The sequence below is a fragment of the Phoenix dactylifera genome, chromosome 4 (genome assembly GCF_051530095.1).
Source record: "Phoenix dactylifera cultivar Ajwa chromosome 4, Ajwa_hap1_PhDact_Kaust_v1.1, whole genome shotgun sequence".
Lineage (NCBI taxonomy): Eukaryota > Viridiplantae > Streptophyta > Magnoliopsida > Arecales > Arecaceae > Phoenix > Phoenix dactylifera.
In genome coordinates this window covers 24,982,244-24,994,990 of record NC_143193.1, presented here as the reverse complement: position 1 = coordinate 24,994,990, position 12,747 = coordinate 24,982,244, and the positions used below count along the sequence as shown (strand labels likewise).

Sequence of the window (12,747 nt, the reverse complement as noted above, 5' to 3'; positions counted from 1 at the left end):
TATCCATGATGTGGGCAAGCAAGCAGAAGGTCCTTAAATCTTTTCCAACACTGAAAAAATGTTTCTCCATCTTTTTGTGCGAAGTTCATGATATTTCTTCTAAGTGTATTCGTTTTATGTGTTGGAAAGAATTTCTTTAAAAATTCTCTTGTCATCTCTTGCCAGGTAGCTATGGTCCTAGGTCTTAAAGAATGTAACCATGACTTAGCTTTTTCCTTTAAAGAAAAAGGAAATAACTTAAGCTTAACTACTTCTTCAGTGACATCATTGAAATGAAGTGTTGAACACACTTCATCAAATTCTTTTAGGTGCAAATAGGGACTTTCAGAATCAAGTCCGTGAAACTTTGGGAGTAATTGGATTATTCCTGGTTTCATGTCAAAAGCTCCCGCAGTAGTAGGAATAACCATACAGGATGGGGTACTGGCCCTAGTGGGTTGTAGATAATCACGAAGCGTTCTACTAGGTAGGTCATCTTGGTATTCATTATCTCCATGATTACTCTGACTATCCTCCATTTGATTAATTGAACTTTTATCCCTTGATTCAACTCGAAATAATCTTTTCGTTTTATCCCTTTGCCACAACCGCATATACTGACCAATTAACCAGTCGACTTTTTTTTTAATTATTATTATTATTATTTATTTATTTATTTATTTTGTATATATATATATATATATTTTTTAGAGTTTTGGATGAGTATGAATATTACCTAAAGCTATGAATATTGACACCCTGCTACTAAAATTATTCACAATCAAACAATATCAAAGCATAGCACCCTTATTTCTAATGTTTTCCTAAAAATTTCTAGACAGCTCCTAACTGGTTTGAAGAGTACACTTAAGCCTCCAATCCGGTCTAATAACCTAGTCGACCAGGTAAGCTTCCAGGTAAGTAGAGGGGTCACGATGCGTATAGCAAAGGTCCAACTTAAAACCCACTTTCCTCGAACAGAAACTGTCTCCCTTCAACCACTTAGAGGGACAAAGCTTGCCTAGACATCGACCGGGGTCATAGAGCGAAATTGGTGCAACTTTCAGTGGTCTTCGTCCTATTGAGCTCGAATATCCTTAGGGGCCAACGTCTAGTTGATTATAATTAGGCTTAGGATATTTATGCACTAGGATGATTTTTGGGCTAAGGACGAGTGATGAAATTCCGACCTTATCTTTTTAATGGGTTCAGCCCTTAGATTATTTTATGCAAATGCTTTATACTATATGCAACAATCAAGAAGATTTTTAACATTTTATGTCATGACATTAAATTGCATTTGAATAGTTGATCAAGCAAACTAGCTAAATTTTTTTTCTTTTTATTTATTTATTTTTTTATTATTTTATTATTTTAATTAATAATTTTTTTAAATAATTTTTTTTAAACAAGAGTAAAATTCTAATCTAGGAAAAATAGAACTAGTATGAACAAAACAGGAAAATTAATTTAAATACTCACGGCGGGAGTTCGTTCACTCCGGAAATCCAAAAATGTGATCTTGATCTTCCTCGTTACTGGTCCTGCTTTGTATCGTCCTTGAATCTGAAAAGATTTAAAATTTCAGCTGTGTTAAAAATAAAGAAAAATTGAAGAACTAGAAATAAAGAGTTGAAATTTTCAGCCTTGTTCTCGTTCGCACGTTGCAAATTTCCGGCAACGGCACCAAAAACTTGCTACGTCTTTAATCTTGCTCTTTTTAAAAGGAAAATTAAATGTAGAATACCCCAAGTATAGGGTGTAGCAAAGTAATATTCTCGGTGAGTCCGAGATCGAATCCACAGGGATTTGACAGTGAACAAAAACTAAAGGCTAAATAATATTCAGATTGACAAAAATATAACTAAGGCATTAGGATTCAGCCTAGCACTTAATCATGCTTTTCCTAAAATCATCTATTAATCATAATAAAATAGATTTAGTTTTATGGGCAGTATTACAGTAATTCTATTTTAAACTACAGGGATTTCTAAGTATCTGTTATACCCGGAGGAAATAACAAATCAAAAAAATATATAAGTTTGAAATAATTCTTATAAATCTACTGCACCATAAATCAAATCAAAAACATTAAAATCCCATTGATGATTAAAGAAAATACATGAAGAAAATGCTAGTTTTTTTCCCTAGCCTTAGCTAAAGGAGATTTAGCTATCCATATGAGATGCAAGCATTTTTATAAAAGGGATTAGCATAAAATAAATAAAATAAGCATAAATCCCTTTTTCTTTCTTTTTTTTTTGGTTTCCTTTGGTTGAGAAAACAGAGTGCTCTGTTTTCTCTTCTCTCTCGCGTCTCCTCCTCCTCTCGCCCGGCTGGCTCCCTTCCTCTTCCGTCACAGCTGCTGGCCTCCTCCTCTTCCAGAACGGCCCCCTGGTCACCACTCTCTTTTCTGGCTTCTCCTCCTTCGCACGCTTGGCTGAGTAGATGGATCGGAAGAGGAGGTGCAGATGGATGGCTTCCTAGTCGCCTCTCCCTCTTGCTCCGTGTCCTTCTCTCCTCCGTGGCCTCTTGTCCTCTCTCGCTCGGCTGGGAAAGATGTGGATGTTGGCTTCGTAGCCTCTCCTCCTTGCTCCACCGGATCCCCCTGGCGGAAACTGCTACCAATTGGATGGATCCGGCCGGCTGCCTTCTCTCGGATTGCCCTCTTCCTCCAATCCCTCTACCGTGTCCTCCTCCTGCCTGATCCGTGGCCTCCTCCCAAGCCCGGCTGGTAAGATCCTCCCCCTTCTTCCTGATCCGTCCCCACCGTGGTCTCCTGTCCCTTGCTCCGTGTCCTCCTGTCTCCACCGGATGTAAGATCAATCTCCTCCTCTCTTCTTCACCTGGGTCCTTTTATAGGCTGCGGTTGCTTGGGACGGTTTTGAACACTGATGAGACGCGGCTTGGAGATGGGAAGTTGCTGGGAAACCATGGGTGTTGGGAAGACTCCTTAGATGGCTGGAATTTATTCGCTGGGAAGGGAGTGGAGGACTCGGCTGGATGAAACAATCGAATGCCACGACGCTTGGGATGCTCTTCATGGCTGGGACGGTTCTCTGTTGCTTGGAAGCCGAAAGAGCTTGGGGAGTTGCTTCACGGATGAAAGAAAGAGCCGGTTTGGCTTTGGATTTCCCTCGCTGCCGTTGGGAATTTGAAGATGAAATGATTGTTGTGACGCTTCTGCTGCTGGAAAAGAAGTGGAGGACTCGGCTTGGGACTCTTCTCCTCCCGATGGCTGCTGGCCTCCTCCTCTTCCGTCGCTCGCTCCACGCTTGGATGAGCTGGGAGGAAACAGGAGAAACGTCTTGGTTTCATGCTGCCATGGACGTTCACGGATGCGTGCTCGAGCAGATGGGGGATTGCTGAAGTGGAATGCAAACGGTTTGGCTTCTTTCCTTTGCTGCCGTTGATGTTTTGAGTATAGATGAATGATGGGAAGAAAGGAATGCAGCTGAATATTCTTGAAACAGGGGAATCCGAAACCATGAATGAGATGTGGCTTGAATTGAAGAGCCGGTTTGGCTTAGGTCCCTTGGGTTTGATTTAGGTCCCATGGGTTTGATTTAGGTCCCATGGAGGAAATGCCATGATGCTTGGAAAGCCACATGGACGGTTTTGATGATGCTAGGAAGCTCCACAATGCGGGCATTTGTGCTAGCTGAAACATGTGGTTACAGTGATATGGATTTCATGCGAATGACGGGCGACGTGAGGCTCAGATGAGACGCTAAGGATTTGTTGAGCTCGAACTACCGGGCATTGGGCTAAAATCCAACATTATAGGGTCTTTTGAATTACATGCACTCAGACACAGATAAAGCATTAATTAATTAATTTTATTAATAAAAATTAGCTATAATACTAATTAAGATAATATGAAAATTTCACTTTTGTAGTCTCATCATTTCTTATCCAACAAATATTTTAGTGCCGCATGGTCCGTGAAGATAACAATAGGAGCACCAAGGATATAAGAGCGAAATTTATCTAAGGCAAATACTACTGCAAGCAATTCCTTCTCGGTGGTAGTGTAATTCATTTGAGCATCGTTTAAGATTTTGCTTGCATAGTAAATGACATATGGCTTATTATCCTTGCGTTGTCCTAGGACAGCTCCTATCGCATAGTCGCTAGCATCGCACATAATCTCAAAAGATAATGACCAATCGGGTGGTCGCACGATGGGTGCAGTGCTAAGCATAGACTCTAACTTCTCGAATGCATCTTGGCAAGTTTCAGTCCAATTGAACGATGTATCTGAAAGAGTAGATGCCCTATAAGCCAATCATTTGATGGGTTTCTCTTTGTAATCCTCCAAATCATGTACTTTGACACTCGATATATATCAATAAAGGCATTGTGTTTCATCATTTGCTGCTTATCTATTTTATTATTGGATGATGAACCCCATAAATTAGGACATTGGTTTTAGGGTTATGATGAGATCATACCAGTGAGACCTAAAATCCTAAAATCCTAATTTAGAATATTCCCAGTCAAATTGGTATATTGAGTCGGGGATCAATATTACCGGAAAGACTGGCACATCTTATGTATGCTCAAAGTAGAGGGTGATTGATCTCACAATCACTTGTGTGAGACACTAATACAAAGATGTGGGTGCTCATTAGAGGAATGAGTTCACTGAAATGACCAGCCATGAGAACATCTTATGGATTCTTACTTAATTATCAAAAGATGGTTCTCATAGTGGGAGTTGTGCAAGTGATCCTTAGACCTGAGATCACCATGGTACCTTGTGCACTTGAAGCTATGTTTTGGTTTACCCTCATTCACGACATTGCGTTGTGTACGGGGTATTCTGGATATGGTGGATTTTGTACGAAGGTTGTGAGTAGGTCAACAAGGAATCAGTCACTTCTAGTAAGAGAAGGTAACATCCTACTTACTCTAATCTTATGATGATTCAAGAAGCCTTTGATCAAAGCAAAATGAATATTAGAAAGAGTTTCTAATGTTTCATTGTTTGAATTATCATATAAAAGATTGAGAGAGACATGAATAAGTGATTGAGTTTGATATTGATCCATACTCATGCACTTATTCAGGATGTAGTATGACTGAGGGATTGAATTGCACAGTAACTTTCCACTGAAGGGTATGTTTGGATTTGTCCAATACATTCCTCATCTTCCGGGTAGACATGATACGTTGCTAGACGTCAATCATGTCTTGTGGGTTGATCGGATCAAAGAGTTTGATTAGATCAAAGCATCAGAAAGGTTCTGATTGCTAAGTCAGGTTTAGCACTAAATTGAACCTAAATTGGATTAGAGGTATTCTAATCAGGTTAGGTCAACTTGCACCTGCACCTACTGCTGGCTAAGATAAGGAACCCAATGGGTCACACACAAGGGAATTGATCAAGGGTCTAATTGGATTAGATCATGTTTGCAAGATGAACATGCTAGCACGTGTTGCAAACCCTAGCTCCTGATTCGAATTAAATTCGAATATGATTCTTAGATTAGGTTGATCTAATATGATTAGATCATGACCTAATATGGGTTAGCCAAGAGTTGAAACCCATTTGGCTTTAATTAGACCTGATTTGATTAGGTTTAATGTTTTTGTAGCTTATGCCTTGGGTATGGTAAGTAGATTTCAGGCAGATCCCGGGGAGGATCATTGGAAAATTGTGAAAAGCATTCTCAAATACTTGAGAAGGACTAGAGATGTTTTTCTGATTTATGGAGGATCAGAATTGAAACTAGAAGGCTATTCAGATTCTAGCTTTCAATCTGATCCAGATGATAGCAAGTCAATCTCTGGATATATCTTCACTTTGAATGGTGGAGCTGTGAGTTGGAAAAGTTCCAAACAGCAAACTGTAGCTGACTCAACTACTGAGGCAGAATACATAGCTGTTAGTGAAGCTGCTAAGGAAGCAGTCTGGATGAAGAAGTTCATCACAGAGCTGGGTGTAGTTCCTGAGATTGCCGGACCAGTCCCAGTTTATTGCGATAACACTGGAGCAGTTGCACAAGCTAAGGAACCAAGGTCTCATCATAGATCCAAGCACATTTTGAGACGCTTCCACCTTGTTCGAGAGATAATCGAAAGACAAGACGTCAAGATTGAACGAGTAGACACAAAGAACAATATAGCAGACCCATTTACTAAAGCTCTACCACAGCAGCAATTCAATCGTCACCTCGATTGTATGGGGTTAAAATATAAGGGCGATTGGCTTTAGTGCAAGTGGGAGATTGAAAGAGTAGATGCCCTATAAGCCAATCATTTGATGGGTTTCTCTTTGTAATCCTCCAAATCATGTACTTTGACACTCGATATATATCAATAAAGGCATTGTGTTTCATCATTTGCTGCTTATCTATTTTATTATTGGATGATGAACCCCATAAATTAGGACATTGGTTTTAGGGTTATGATGAGATCATACCAGTGAGACCTAAAATCCTAAAATCCTAATTTAGAATATTCCCAGTCAAATTGGTATATTGAGTCGGGGATCAATATTACCGGAAAGACTGGCACATCTTATGTATGCTCAAAGTAGAGGGTGATTGATCTCACAATCACTTGTGTGAGACACTAATACAAAGATGTGGGTGCTCATTAGAGGAATGAGTTCACTGAAATGACCAGCCATGAGAACATCTTATGGATTCTTACTTAATTATCAAAAGATGGTTCTCATAGTGGGAGTTGTGCAAGTGATCCTTAGACCTGAGATCACCATGGTACCTTGTGCACTTGAAGCTATGTTTTGGTTTACCCTCATTCACGACATTGCGTTGTGTACGGGGTATTCTGGATATGGTGGATTTTGTACGAAGGTTGTGAGTAGGTCAACAAGGAATCAGTCACTTCTAGTAAGAGAAGGTAACATCCTACTTACTCTAATCTTATGATGATTCAAGAAGCCTTTGATCAAAGCAAAATGAATATTAGAAAGAGTTTCTAATGTTTCATTGTTTGAATTATCATATAAAAGATTGAGAGAGACATGAATAAGTGATTGAGTTTGATATTGATCCATACTCATGCACTTATTCAGGATGTAGTATGACTGAGGGATTGAATTGCACAGTAACTTTCCACTGAAGGGTATGTTTGGATTTGTCCAATACATTCCTCATCTTCCGGGTAGACATGATACGTTGCTAGACGTCAATCATGTCTTGTGGGTTGATCGGATCAAAGAGTTTGATTAGATCAAAGCATCAGAAAGGTTCTGATTGCTAAGTCAGGTTTAGCACTAAATTGAACCTAAATTGGATTAGAGGTATTCTAATCAGGTTAGGTCAACTTGCACCTGCACCTACTGCTGGCTAAGATAAGGAACCCAATGGGTCACACACAAGGGAATTGATCAAGGGTCTAATTGGATTAGATCATGTTTGCAAGATGAACATGCTAGCACGTGTTGCAAACCCTAGCTCCTGATTCGAATTAAATTCGAATATGATTCTTAGATTAGGTTGATCTAATATGATTAGATCATGACCTAATATGGGTTAGCCAAGAGTTGAAACCCATTTGGCTTTAATTAGACCTGATTTGATTAGGTTTAATGTTTTCTTTAAGTTGGTTAAACCCAATTGGATTGGGTTTGATAGGGCCTTCACTTCTGGACCATTGGATCGCTTCCTGGATGAAGGATCTGGTCCACTGGTTAGCGCCTGAATCTGGACCATCGGTGATGGCATCTTACTTCTGGACCATTGGATGGCACCCTGGATGATGATGTCTTGATCTGGACCATTAGATGGCACCTAGATCTGGACCATTGGCTTTGGTTCACTGCATTTGGGCCCTTGGATCATCAGGATTTAAGAGGGAGATGTGAGAAAGAAGTTGATACACCCTTCTCCTTAGCACCCCATCATGATGGGATGCATCTCTTGGCACATGCCTCATCATGATGAGGTGTGTGGATGGGATGCATTCCTTTATGATGCATCCCTCCATCTCTTATAAATAGGAGGTGCCTTGGGGTTCTAAAGATCATCCAAGAAAAAGCCTCTCCTTCTCTCTCCCTTATCCCTTCTTTCTTACAAGCCTCTCTCTTTTGTCCTAACCCAAGACAAGAGGGTCTTCTTTAGGACAAAAAGGCTAGTGAATGTTTTAGAGGTAGAAAGGAAGAAGGAAGTGAAGGAAAATCAGCCAATTAAATCCTTTGGAAGGATTGAACAATTAGAATCAAGTTTTGGTGGAGCTAGAGTCTTGAACCCATTCCTGTGTGGATCAACATCGGAGGGTGAACATTTGGGCACCTTAGGACATCTTCAGATATATTGGATATAGCGTGATAGGTATTCTTCTATACCAAGATTATATTTTCTACATTATTTGGTTATACTATTAAGGTGATCTTGGCTTATTAGGGTTTCATATAATGGGTTTTATAAGAAAATTTTATAATCCCGTATCTTCCGCTGCGCCCTAGGGCACTGGGAAACCCTAACAGTATCAAGGGATAGGAGGTTACATAATGGTCGAGCTACGATACTAAAGTCCTTGATGAACCTCCTATAAAATCTGGCGTGACCCAAAAATGATCGAACATCTCTAACCGTCTTGGGTGCAGGTAGCTTAGCAATTAAATCGATCTTAGCTCTATCTACTTCCATGCCCTTCGATGAAACAATGTGTCCTAGGACAATTCCCTTTGGTACCATGAAGTGGCATTTCTCCCAATTCAATATCAAATTCTTTTCTATACATCGAGCTAAGACTGCTTGTAAATGTGACAAGCAATCATCAAATGAGTCACCAAAAATGGAGAAGTCATCCATGAACACTTTCAAAAACTTCTCGTTCATGTCTTCAAAGATGCTGAGCATGCATCTTTGGAATGTTGCAGGTGCATTACACAACCCGAATGGCATTCGTCGAAAAGCAAATGTGCCAAAAGAACAAGTGAAGGTAGTCTTCTCTTGATCTTCTGGTGAAATTTCAATTTGATAATATCCCGAATAGCCATCGAGAAAACAATAGAAATTATGCCCTGCAACTCTCTCCAACACTTGGTCTAGGAAGGGTAGAGGAAAGTGATCCTTTCGTGTGACCAAATTCAGCTTTCGGTAGTCAACACACATGCGCCAACTCGTCGGAACACGAGTTGGAACTAGTTCACCTTGTTCATTTTCTACCACCGTCAAACCCGACTTCTTAGGGACGACTTGAGTAGGGCTTACCCACTTGCTGTCGGAAATTGGATAAATAATACCCACGTCAAGCAACTTGAAGACTTCTGCCTTAACTACATCTTTCATCGTAGGATTTAACCTTCGTTGCATTTGCCTTGTGGTTTTGGCATTGTCCTCCAAATATATCCGGTGCGTACAGATTAAGGGGCTAATTTCCTTCAAGTCGGCAATAGACCACCCTAAGGCTCCTTTATGATTCTTTATAACACCAAGTAATCTTTTTTCTTGGGTATGATCAAGTCCAGACGAGATGATTACAGGAAAAGTGTCTTCGGGTCCAAGAAAAGCATACTTAAGTTTCTTGGGTAAGGGTTTTAATTCGAGCTTGGGTGCTTGCTCATGGGATGGTATTATTTTCGCCTCTTGAGGCGACAACCTCTCAAATTCTCCTACTTTTGGTCTCCACCCATTGACCATCTTGATATCCAGATTATCCACAATAGGTGTGACTGACAAATCATCATCATCGGTTCCATTAGGACGCCAATCAATTAAGCTATCATTGGATGGGTCGTTAATTGCTTTAGCTAACAAATATTCTTCTGCGATGGTTTCAACCCAATCAACCTCTTTACTCTCTTCGGGATCATTGGGTTGTTTGCACACATTAAAAATGTTCAGTTCTAAGGTCATGTTACCAAAAGAAAGCTTCATGACGCCATTCCTACAATTAATCAATGCATTAGAAGTTGCAAGGATGGACGTCCTAAAATGACCGGAATCTGAGACTGTGAGTTCGAAGCCGGATGTGTGTCCAATACAATAAAATCGACAGAAAAGTAGAACTTGTCTACTTGGACTAATACATCCTCGATAATCCCCCTTGGCATTTTAACTGACCTGTCAGCTAATTGCAAAGTGACGGAGGTTGGCTTCAACTCAACTAAACCAAGTTGCTCATATACAGAATATGGCAACAAATTCACACTCGCCCCTAAATCTAACAATGCTCGCTCTATCCTAAAGTCACCTATGATGCATGAGATGGTTGGGCAACCTGGATCCTTATATTTAGGGAGAATGTTGTGCTGCAAAATAGCACTCACATTTTCAGTTAAAAATGCCTTCTTCTTAATATTTAATCGGCGCTTGATAGTACACAAGTCCTTCAAAAATTTAGCATAAGAGGGTACTTGTTTGATTGCATCAAGAAGAGGTATGTTAATCTTCACTTGCTTAAAAAGCTCAAGAATTTCAGAATTAGGTTCGAGCTTTTGCAACGGCTTTAACCGTTGTGGAAAAGGTGGAGGAAAAGGACATTCAACTTTCTTGGTAGAAGTTGGGACCTCAACTTCTTCTTTGTCCCTTTCATCGACTTTGGGAGCATCAGAATTAGAAGTGACCTGCGGTCTCAATGGGGCGGTCTGATTAATGACTTTCCCATTACGCAAAGTCATGATGCTCTTTGCATGTTTTGTATGCGAACTAGAAGGAGCTGTATTATTACTACCATGCATTTGTGGGTTAGGTTGGGGTTGAGCTGGAAGCTTACCCTTCTCTTGGGTACTGAGGACGGTAGTCAACATTGACAATTGGTTCCTTATATCTTCAAAATTTCGAGTGTTTTGAGCGTTGATATTAGCTTGATCTTGTAGAAAAGTTTGTATAGATTGCAAGGTATCCTCGATATTCGGCTTCTGAGAGGGTGGTGATGCAAAAGTAGGATGTGCAGGTGGAGGAGCTGAATGGTGTGACTGTTGAGGATGATCATTTCTCCACCTAAAATTTGGATGATTCTTCCAACCAGGGTTATAGGTATTCGAGTATGGATCGCTATAAGGCTTTTGGTAGGAGTTCATAGCATTTGCTTGATCGTGCAAAACTTCTTTGAATGCCGATATGGTGGGGCAATCTGTAGTGGTATGACCCGACATATCGCAGATACCACAACACTCGTTTCTAAGCTCTATAGTCTTGACAGGCCTAACCTTCCTAAGCTCAATTTCTTCTACCTTCCTAGTAAGGGCTGCCATTTTAGCATGAAGATCATCCTCAGTTCTGAGGTTGTAAAGGCCTCCCTGTACAGAGCTAGTAGGCTTAGGTAAAGACTTGGTGTTTCTATCCCCGTTATCCCAAAGTTGGGCAGTCTCAGCAAGGGAATCCAAATATTCCCACGCCTCATCAGGGTGTTTTTCTAAAAATCTACCATTGCACATGGTCTCTACAAACTGTTTCAATTGTGGAGATAAACTTTCATAAAAGAAGCTAATGGTTCTCCAGGTTTCGAACCCATGATGAGGGCATGAGAGAAGAAGGTCTTTAAATCTTTCCCAACATTCATAAAATGTTTCATTATCTTTTTGTTGGAAATTGCTGATATGTCTTTTCAAAAAGTTGGTCCTTTGTGTGGGGAAGAACTTCTTTAAAAATTCTCTCTGCATATCTTGCCAAGTTGTTATTGATCTAGGTCGCAAAGAGTTTAGCCATGTTTTGGCCTTATCCTTTAGAGAGAAAGGAAACAATGTCAGCTTGAGGACATCCTCGGTGATGTTTGGCACTCTAAATGTAATGCTCAATTCTTCAAAATCCTTTAAATGAAGATACGGACTCTCGGACTCTAACCCGTGGAACTTGGGTAGTAATTCAATTACCCCGGGTTTGATGTCAAAATGTCCTACATTATCAAGAAAAATTATGCATGAAGGCTGACTAGTCCTAGCCGGTTGTAGGTATTGTCTTAGGGTCATAACATGGGGTTCACGTTCTCGATCGTGGTGACTCCCCGCATCTTCATTTAAATCAGCCATCTCACAAGGTGTGAGATATTGCGAAGGAATTTCAGGGGTATGTCCTAAGGGATGATCTAAAGTTGTACAACTTAATCGACCGGTGTCGTCCCTATTCCACTTTAGCATGCAAAATAATTCCCTCTCTTTTTTCTTCTTTTTTTAAAAAATAATAATAAATATAAGTACTAACTAAAGATATCCTAAAACAAAAATCTATTCACAATCAAACATGCAACAAAACATTACACCTCAATTTCTAATATTTTTCTTAAATTTCTAGACAGCTCCTAACTAGTTTGAAGAGGGCACCTAAGCCTCCAATCCGGTCTAATGAACCGAGTTGACCAGGTAAGCTCCCAGGTAAGTGGAGGGGTCACGATGCGTTCGCAAAGGTCCCACTTAAAACCCACTTGCCTCGAACAGATGAACTGTCTCCCTTATAGGGACAAAGCTTGCCTAGACATCAACTAAGCCACAGAGCAAAATTGGTGTAACTTTCGGTGGTCTTCGTCCTATTGAGCTCGAATGTCCTTAGGGGCCAACGTCTAGTTGATTTTAGTTAAGCTTAGGATATTTATGCACTGGGGTGATTTTTGGGCTAAGGACGAGTGATGAAATCCCGACCTTATCTTTTTAAATGGGTTCAGCCCTTAGAATATTTTATGCTGATGCCTTATACTATATGCAACAATCAAGAGATTTTTTTTTTAATGTTTTATAGCATGACATTAAATTTCATTGAATAGGTGATCAAGCAAATTATTTATTTTTCTTTTTAAATTTTATGAGCTGAAGTTTGAAATTTGAATTCTGAAATTTAAAATTTGAAATTTTTAGGT

At 40.0% G+C, this 12,747-nt stretch overlaps 2 non-coding genes across 2 annotated transcripts; both read left to right on the top strand.

The window, feature by feature from the left end:
* On the top strand, window positions 1-107 carry LOC120106963 (small nucleolar RNA R71). Its single transcript, XR_005508944.2, has one exon. It is a non-coding gene; the product is annotated as a small nucleolar RNA R71 (small nucleolar RNA).
* Window positions 108-11,405: 11,298 nt separating this feature from the next.
* Window positions 11,406-11,514, top strand: LOC149753748 (small nucleolar RNA R71). Its single transcript, XR_016409281.1, has one exon. It is a non-coding gene; the product is annotated as a small nucleolar RNA R71 (small nucleolar RNA).
* The last annotated feature ends 1,233 nt before the right edge of the window (window positions 11,515-12,747 follow it).